Source organism: Phascolarctos cinereus, unplaced genomic scaffold (genome assembly GCF_003287225.1).
Source record: "Phascolarctos cinereus isolate Bilbo 61053 unplaced genomic scaffold, phaCin_HiC Scaffold_9;HRSCAF=440, whole genome shotgun sequence".
In the NCBI taxonomy this organism is placed as follows: Eukaryota; Metazoa; Chordata; class Mammalia; order Diprotodontia; family Phascolarctidae; genus Phascolarctos; species Phascolarctos cinereus.
In genome coordinates, this window is record NW_027556402.1 from 24,852,875 (window position 1) to 24,862,486 (window position 9,612).

Genomic DNA, 9,612 nt, shown 5'->3' on the forward strand with positions numbered 1-9,612 from the left:
GAGCCAATTCACAGAGAAAAGGATGTTAAAAGATAAAAGGTAATCAACAGTGTCAGACTCTCTAGAGAAATCAAGAAGAATTAGGACTGGGAAAAAAAGGCCATTGATTTGGCAGGGATCACTACTTTGGAGTACACCTTTGGAGAACACTATCAGATGAGTGGTGGGAACAGAAGCCAGATAGTAAGAGCTGAGAAGAGTAAGAAGAGAGAGAGCAGAGGTGATAAGCATAGACAATTTCTTTTCTAGGTGTTTGGCTAGGAATGGGAGTGTGGAATAATGAACAGAGAGCTGGTGTCAGGACCACTAAAACCTGGGGTTAAGTCCATCTTCAGAAATTGACTAGTTGTGTGACCCTAGGCAAGTCACTTAAATTCTCAGTGCTCTAGACAACTCTCTAAGACTACAAGTTACTGACCTGTACTAGCTGAGAGAATTCTCTCCTCAAGGAGTTTCCTCTATTAATATAATAACAGCCCCAGCCCCTATACCTATCCCTTGATTGTGAAAGAGGAGAGATACAGAGTGGCAGCTTAATGAGATGAGAAGGAGGTTTTTTGTTTGTGTGTTTGCTTACTTTAGGATAGAAGAGAACTTAGCATGTTAGTAGGTAACAGAGAATGAGAGACAGATATTGAATGTTAGTGAGATCATAAATGATTGCTGGAGCATTCTAAAGGAGGAGATGGGAAGGAATGGGATCATAGATATAAGTAGAGGGGCTGTCCTTTTTTAGGAAATAGTCCACCTGTACATAAGAGACTAGAGAAAAGGAGAATAGAATAAGGGTTGATGTCATTGGAGAAATTTATGGCAAATGTCTTATACTTTCTCAATAAAGTACAAAGTGAAGCACTTGGTTGAGAGGCTTATGAGAAGGAGTGATGTGGAAGGTATGCAGAGAGAAGAAAATGTTTAAAACAGTCACTGTTAAGACTGTGACAGAGACTCAAGAACTTTATTGCACTGAGTACCTGACTGATATTAGATAGCATAAAATTTTCAGTTAGCCTGAAAAAAGCTTTGATTCTGCCCAGCCATGTGAAAGAAAGGTGGAGTTGGGTAGAAGAAGCGGTAGCACAGAGATTCCTAGAGGGGATGGAATTCCATGCCCAAGGAAAAGCACATAAGGTACCTAAGTGAGTTCAGTCCTCTCCCTACCGAGTTTACTTTTGAGAGTGAACCAGAAAAAGGGTCATAATCCCTTACTTGGAGGAGGCTAAAGATGCCCACCCTGAGTTGGGGGAGAAGGGTTTGTGCAATAGTGGAAGTGGGGAGGACCCAAAGAGTCAGGATCAAAGCCAGAGACAATTGAGTGAGAGTAAGAATAAAAGATAGAAAGACAAAAAGAACTAAAAGGATAGTCCTGTGTTGTGATGGAGACACCCTTCTCCCTGCCAAGGCTAACTACCTCCATGTACTTTTAATTCTCATACCCTCCAGTCTTCTCTAACAGATTTCCTTCACCTTCATCACCACTCCATAGCACAATGATTACTCTTAATTACTCAGAATTTGTCTTCTTTAATGATTCATTGATTTGCATTTTCATAGTCAAGGTTGATTCTTTTAAAATATTCCATTTTATTTTCTGTAATCAGCACCATCCTTTGATCATGAATTTTTCCCTATCCCTCAAGTATTCCCCACTCCCATTCATCCTCCATTCAGCTTTCGAGTTGATCTTCCTAAAAATGCTCCAGATCACTCATAGAGAACTGAAAAATTTGAAGTATCAAAATAGCAAAATTGACAAAGAAGGAAAATTACAAATGCTGGAGGGGTTATGAAAGAGCAGGTATACCAATCCAGTGTTGGTGGAGTTATGAACTGGTCCAGCAATTCTGGAAAGCAATTTGGAGCTATACCCAAATTTCTACACTGTGTTTGACTCAACAATGGCATAATGAAACCTATGCCCTCAAAGAAATCAAAGAAAGTAGAAAATGATCTACATATAAAAATATTTATACCAGCTCTTTTTGTGGTGACAAAGAATTAAAAATTAAGGAGTACCCATCAATTGGGAAAGTGTGATGCAAATTATATATATCAATATAATGGAATACTATGGAGCTCTAAGAAATTATGACAGGGATAGTTTCAGAGAAACCTTGGAAGACTTATGTGAATTTATGCAAAGTTAAGTGAGCAAAACCAGAAGAATGATTTATATAATAACAATGAAGATAAAAAACTTTGAAAGACTTAATAACACGGATCAAAGCAATCATAGTTCTGGAAGACTCTTGATGAAACATTCTGCCCATCTGTTGGAGAGCTAATGGAATCAAGGTGCAGATTAAAACATACTTTTCAGACATGGTCACACAGCAAGAATTTGTTGATTTCAACTATGCGTATTTGTTGCAAGGCTTTTGTTTTACTTTCTTTTTTTTTCCACTAATGGGAGTGGGAAGATGGGAGGGAGACAATGTAAATTTTGTTCATTGAAAAAAAATTAAATCAAAATAAGGTAACTGACTTCATTTTCTTTTATTTTAAAGATGTGACTTCTCATATTTAGGTTTCATATAATTTTAGAGGTTATTGTGGCATATGATATAAAATACTGATTTAAAGTAAATTTTAATCAAACTCTTTTCTATTTTCCTAAAGGGTTTTTTTTTAAATCAAAAAGGAACTACATCTCTGCCCCCTTCAACCAGTAATTTATACTCATTCCTATAGGCTTTTTCACTAAAATTTTGTTTAAATTTTTTATTAATATTTAATAATAATATTTGTCTATAGTCTTTCTAGGTACATATTACTCTAAATATTTGACACTTGTAAATCTGTCTGGATCAGTTCTTTTTTTTTAGTAGCATCTTCATTTCTCATTTAGTTTCATGTTTTGATACTAAATTGTTAAGATTGCTATTTCATGAGTTGCTAATTTGAGTATGTTATTTTTGTAGGCACCATATCATTTCCTCTCAATTCTGGTTTTCCTCATATACTAGGTTCTGATAAATATTTTTATTCCTTCTCTTGTGAATTCATATTGTTCATTTTTTTTGAGTAGGGTAATTTTTTTCTTCTCTTTTCTTATTTTGATAGCTAAAGGTTATGATTTCTATAGTCTTTTTTAAGAACTAGCATTTAGCTTTGTTTGTCTTTTCTTTTTAATGAACATTTTGTTTTGTTTTCGTTTTTGTTTATTTATTTATTGCTGTACTTTGAGCTTTAAGCTGCCCACCTCCCTTCATCTCTCTCAACCCTGCACCAGAGAAGGCCAACATTTGACACAGATATATGTGTGAAACCATACAATACATGCTGCGATATATCAGTTCTTTCTCTGGAGGTGGATAGCATCTTCCCTCATAGGTCCTTTTTAGTTTGTTTTAATATTCATATTACTCAAAAAAGTTTAATCATTCACAGTTACTCTTCAAACAATATTGCTGTTACTGTATAAAATGTTCTCTTGGTTCTGCTCATTTCAACTTTCATTATTACACGTAAGTCTTCCCATGTTTTTTTTTTTTTGCTAAAATCACCTGGCTCATAATTTCTTACAGCACAGTAGTATTGCATCATGATCATATACCACAAGTTATTCAGCCCTTGCTCAACTGATGGGCATCATTTCCAACTCTTTACTGACACAACAAAGAGCTGCTATAAATATTTTAGATCATATGGGTCTTTTCCTTTTTTCCTAATCACCTTGGGAAACAGACCTAATGTAGTACTGTTGGATCAAAGAGTATATGCAGTTTTATAACTCTTTGGACATAACTGCAGCTTGTTCTCCACAATGACTGGATCAGTTTACAGTTCCACCTGTGGTATATTAGTTTCCCATTTTTTGCACATCACCTCCAATATTTGTCATTTTCCTTTTCTACCGTTTTAGCCAACATGATAAATGTAAGATGATATCTCAAAGTTGTTTTAATTTGCATTTCTCTAATCAATAATGATTTAGAGCATTTTTGTGACTATATGCTTCAATTTCTTCTTCCCAAAACTGCCTGTTTGCATTCATTGACCATTTATCAATTGGGGAATGACTCATTCTTATAAATTTGACAAAGTTACCCATATATTGAGATATGAGGCCTTTGTCCTGAGAAACTATCCATACATTTATTTAATTATAATTATATTTTTCTATTATAATTTTCTGGTTTCTTTCTAATCTTGGCTACGTTGATTTTATTTGCACAAAAACTTTATAATTTAATGTAATCAAAATCATCCATTTTACATCTCACAATGGTCTCCGAATCTTGTTTATTTATAAATTCTTCTCCTATCTGTGAATATTATAGGTAATATGTTCCATATTCTTCCCCTTTATGTCTAGGTCATGAATCCATTTTGACCTTATCTTGATAAAAAGTGAGAGATATTGGTCTATACCTCATTTCTGGCAGACTGACTTCCAGTTTTACCAAACTGAAAGTTATGCCCAAAGCTTGAATCTTAGCATTTATAAATACAAGAATGCTATACTAAAGTAATTTACTACTATATATCATGTATCTACTCTTCCCCACTGATTCACCTTCCTATTTCTCAGCTAGTACTAGATAGTTTTGAAAATCACCGCTCTCTAATACAGTTTAAAATCTGGTACTTCTAAACCTCCTTTCTCTACATTTTTTCATTAATTCCTTTGATGTTCTTGACCATTTATTTTCCAAATAAATTGTGTTATTATTTTCCTAGCTCAATAATTTTTTTTTCTTAATTTAATTTGGGTGGCACTGAATAAGTAGATTAGGTAGAATTGTTGTTTTCATATATTGACTTGGCCTACCCATGAACAACTACTATTCTCCTAATTATTTAAATCCAATTTCATTTGCATATAAAGTGCTTTATAATTATGTTTATGTGGTTCCTGGGTTTGTCTTGGCAGGTATACTACCAGGTATTTTATATTGTCTATGATTATTTTAAATGAACTATCTTATTGAAGGGCTTTGTTGATGGTATATAGAAATGCAATGATTTATGTGGGCTTATTTTATATCCTGAAACTTTGCTCAGATTATTAATTGTTTCAAGTAATTTTGGGTGAATTTCTAGGATTTTCCAAGTATGCCATCATAGGTTCTCTAAAAAGAGATAGTTTTATACTGCATTGCCCATTTTGATTCCTTCTATTTCTTTTTTCTTCTCTTATTGCTCTTGCTAGCATTTCTAGTAGGATATTGAATAATATTTGTGATAATGAGCATCTTTGTTTCACTCATCTGATTGGGAGGACTTCTAGTTTATCACCATCACGGGTAATGCTTGCTATGGTGTTAGGTAGATGCTTCTTATCATTTTAAGGAAAAGTTCTTTTATACCTTTGCTTTCTATTGTTGTTGTGTTTTTTTTAATAGGAATTAGTGTTGCATTTTGTCAAAAAGCTTTTTCTGAATCCATTGATATAATAATATGATTTTTGTTGTTTCTGTTATTAATATAAAAATTATGCTAATAGCTTTCCTCGTATTGAACCAGACCTTCATTGCTGATATATATCCCACTTGGTCACTGTGCATAACATTTAGGATACATTATTATAATCTCCTAGCCAGTATTTTATTTAGGATTTTTGCACTCAGATTCACTAGTGAAATTGTCCTGTAATTTCCTTTCTCTGTTTGCTCTTTCTGGTTTAAGAACCAACACCAAATTTGTTTCACAAAAGAAGTTTGTTAGGACTCCCTCTTTGCCTATTATTTCAAATACTTTATTTAATATTGGAATTAGTTGATCTTCAAATGTTTGGTAGAATTCATTTGTAAATCCATCTAGTCTTGATGCTTTTTTTTTCTTGGGGAGCTCATCGATAGCCTGTTTGATTTCTTTTTCTAAAATAGGTTTATTTCGATATTCTATTTACTCTTCTGTTAATCTGGGCAGTTTATTTTTTTGTAAGTTTTCTACCATCTGACTTAAATTTTTAAATTTATAGGCATATAATTGGGCAAAATAACTCTTAGCAAATGCTTTAATTTCATCTTCGTTAGTGGCGTATTCACTTTTTTCATTTTTGCCTTCAAGTAATTGCCGTTTCTTCTCTCTTTTTTCATCATATTAATGAATGGTTTATCTATTTTTGGGGGGGAGGGTGAGGCAGTCAGGGTTAAGTGACTTGGTGGGGGTCACACTGCTAGTATCATATGTCTGAGACTTCATTTGAACTCAAGTCCTACTGATTCCAGGGCCAGTGGTCTTTCCACTGCGCCACCTACCTGCATATTGGTTTATCTATTTTATTAGAATTTTCATAAAATTACCTCCTAATTTTATTTAATTCAATGGTTTTATTACAATCACATTTATTAATATCACCACCTTTAGTTTTTAGGATTTCCAATTTGTTGTTTAATTGGGAATTTTTAATTTGTTCTTTTTTCTAGTTTTTTTTTAATGTCCAATTCACTTATTTGTTCTTTCTAGATTTTGCTGATGTAAGCGTTTAGAGATATAATTTTCCCTCTATTTATTGATTTTCTGCAACCTTAAAGTTTTGTTATTCTTGAAATCCCAATTGCTTAATTGGTGTTTCAAACCATATTTAAAACTGCAACAGGCATCTCAAACTCAACATGTCCAAATCAGAGCTCGATATCTTCCCTCAAAACCCACACTTTTGAATTTCCTAATTACTCTCAAGGGTACAGCATTCTCCTACTATTACTCAGGTTCACAATCTTAGCATCATGCTTGAATCCTCACTCTCACTCATTTCACAGGTCTAATCAGTCAGTTACTGAATCTTGTAATAACTTTCCCCACAATGTTATATATGTGTGTGTGTATATGCATATATGTATATGTGTGTGTATACATGCGTATATATACATAAATACATATACACATATAACATTAATATTTGTGTGTGGATTTTATTTATATAAATATTTTTATAAATAACATTTATAGCAATATATAGCTTTAAATGCTATACAGAGGGTTATATATATATATATGTATATATATGTATATATATATATATATATAGACTATAAAAGACTATATATGTGTATATATGCATATTATGGAGAGAGAGAGAGAGAGAGAGAGAGAGTCTGTCTTTTCTCTTCCCACAGAGAGCTACCACTCTAGTTTAGATCTTCCCCATCTTTCATCTGACCTAGCACAATAACCTCCTAATTGATCTCCATATTCATCTCTCCTCACTCCAATAAAATCCTCCATATGGTTTCCCAAGTGATTTTCCTAATGTTCATATTTGAATATGTCACCTCTCCCTCTCTTTACCACTTAATTAACTCCAGTGGTTCCTTATTACCTCCAGGATCAAATATAGACTCCTCAGTTTAGCATTTAAAACTCTTCACATTCTGGCCCCTTTCCATCATTCTACTCTTCTCATCTGCCTCCACAGCCTCACTCTATGATCCAGCTACAATTGGCCCACTCACTGCTCCTCACACACATTGTGCAATCTCCCATATTCATGCCTTTGTACTGGCTGTTCCTCACTGGAGGACTCTCTCTCCTCACCTATAATTATTTGTCTACTGGTTTCCATAAGGAAAGACCACAGGCCTTTCCTGATCCCCATAGGTCCCAATAACTTTTCTCTTAAGGTTATTTTCTATCTATTCTGCATCTATCACATATCTATTTATGAACAAGTTGTCTTACACATTAAGATGTTACCTCCTTGAGAGAAAGGATCTTTTTTTTCTGCATCCCCAGAACTTAGTAGAGGGTCTGACACATAATAAGTGTTTAATAAATGCTTGCTGATGGAGTAACTGAATATACTAGTTATGGATTATCAGTGAAAAGATCATTGTGAAAGCATTTAGGAAATATAAATACAGTTTACCTTTTTATTATTTTTATCTATGCATTTGAACATCATGCAAAGTCAAGTCATGCTATCAGAGAGAGGTTACTGTAAATAAAGTTCAAGCTTGGTGTCAAACTGATGGCCTCACCATTTGGGGTGATAAGAAGTTGACAAAGTAGAAAATTAGAAATTTTGCTGTCAGGTACATAGGGAAACAGTGATAGAATGAAACAAAAATTTCTAACTGGTACACTCCCACTCACTTTTTTTCTGCTATTTGACTCCATCCCTTCACCCTCTTGTGTGTCCATATGTGTCAGACACTGCTCTTGCATAAATGCATCTGAAATGAGCATTTCCTACAACAATTTTCCTGGACTGAACAGTGAAAAGGTTATTTTAGTAGGATTTTTATCATCCAAAAAATGTGTTGAGTCATAAGAGTTTTCTGACAGGACTTGGCAGTCCTTCCACCTTGCCCAAGTTTTCTCTCTGTAATTTGGTCATAAAAGAGTTTGGCTCCTTTCTAACATGTGCTGAAAGACAACAAAAAGGTATCCTTCAGTCTTCAAATAACAAAATTTATATCTGAATTATTAAGGTTAAGCTAGTATGAGTAGTGACTCTTTTAGAAGATGTATCAGTATTGATGGTGCCATTTTGAGATTGTGGCAGGAAAGTAAACAGAAGTAGCCTCTGTTTCTCTTGCGAATATCTTTCCTATCAAATTTTTTGCTGCATTTGTGTAGTTGACCCAAGCTCTGTACAGTTTAGGGGCTGTCTCAGTCTGTAATCTGACATAAATGCCATCTTTTCTGGCACTTGCCATTAGATAAAGAAGCACAGGGGGCATGTTAAAGGAAGATGAAATAGTCACCTATGCATCCTTTTTGTCAAGCACAGCCACCTTAAAAATGCCACCAATGTCATCATCATTTACCCACCATAATCTACATAAAAGCTAAGAAAAAACCTATAGGAAAAAAAAACACAACAGGTATTTCTAACAAGCAAATAGAAAAGCAACCCTCCTAGCAATATTCTTGACTATAATTGTGTGGTAAATGTAAAAAAAAAAGTAAAGAAAATTCAAAGGAAACTAAAGTCTGAGTAACTAGAATAACCAATGTTGGTGCTATAGAATGGATGATGAAATATAGAGCCTTTCTCTCTCAGCAAAAAGGTGGGGACATTAGGTACAAAATGCAGAATACATTATTGGATGAGGTCGCTGTATAGAGTGCTTTAACTTAGCTGTTTTTTCTTTGGTGCAAAAAGGGTTTGGTTGGGAAGATTCTATATTCAGAAATGACTGATGTGAAATATTGATATAAAATGTATTAAAAAGAGAAAAAAAGGAATTCAGTCTTCCTCATAATTCCCAGCTTTTATAAATAAAATTCTGGGGTTAGATTTGCTTAGAATGCCATAGCAAATTGTTGGGGAAGTGGATTCAGAGGAAAATAGGAGGGGGTGAGAGGGAGCGAGATGGGGAGAGAGACTATGAGGAAATAATGGGAGTCTTATTGGGAGAATGAGGCAAGAGGGGCCCTACAGAGGCCAATTTCTTCTTAGCATTTTTCTACAAGAGTAAAGGAATATTAGGAAACAGTCTGAGTTCTATGATCATTTCCTTGATATAGTCATAGTTCTTTCTTATTTTTCTCCTGGGCATGTGCAACCTCTACAAGATTTTTTTTTCTCTCAGTAGAATTGCAAGGCTCCGTCAGGTTGAGAGGAAGTTGGCATTGTGAAGAGAGTACTGGACTTGAAGTCAAGAAAACTTGGATTTGAATCGCTTCCTTGTGATATGACTAAGGCCAATTCATTTG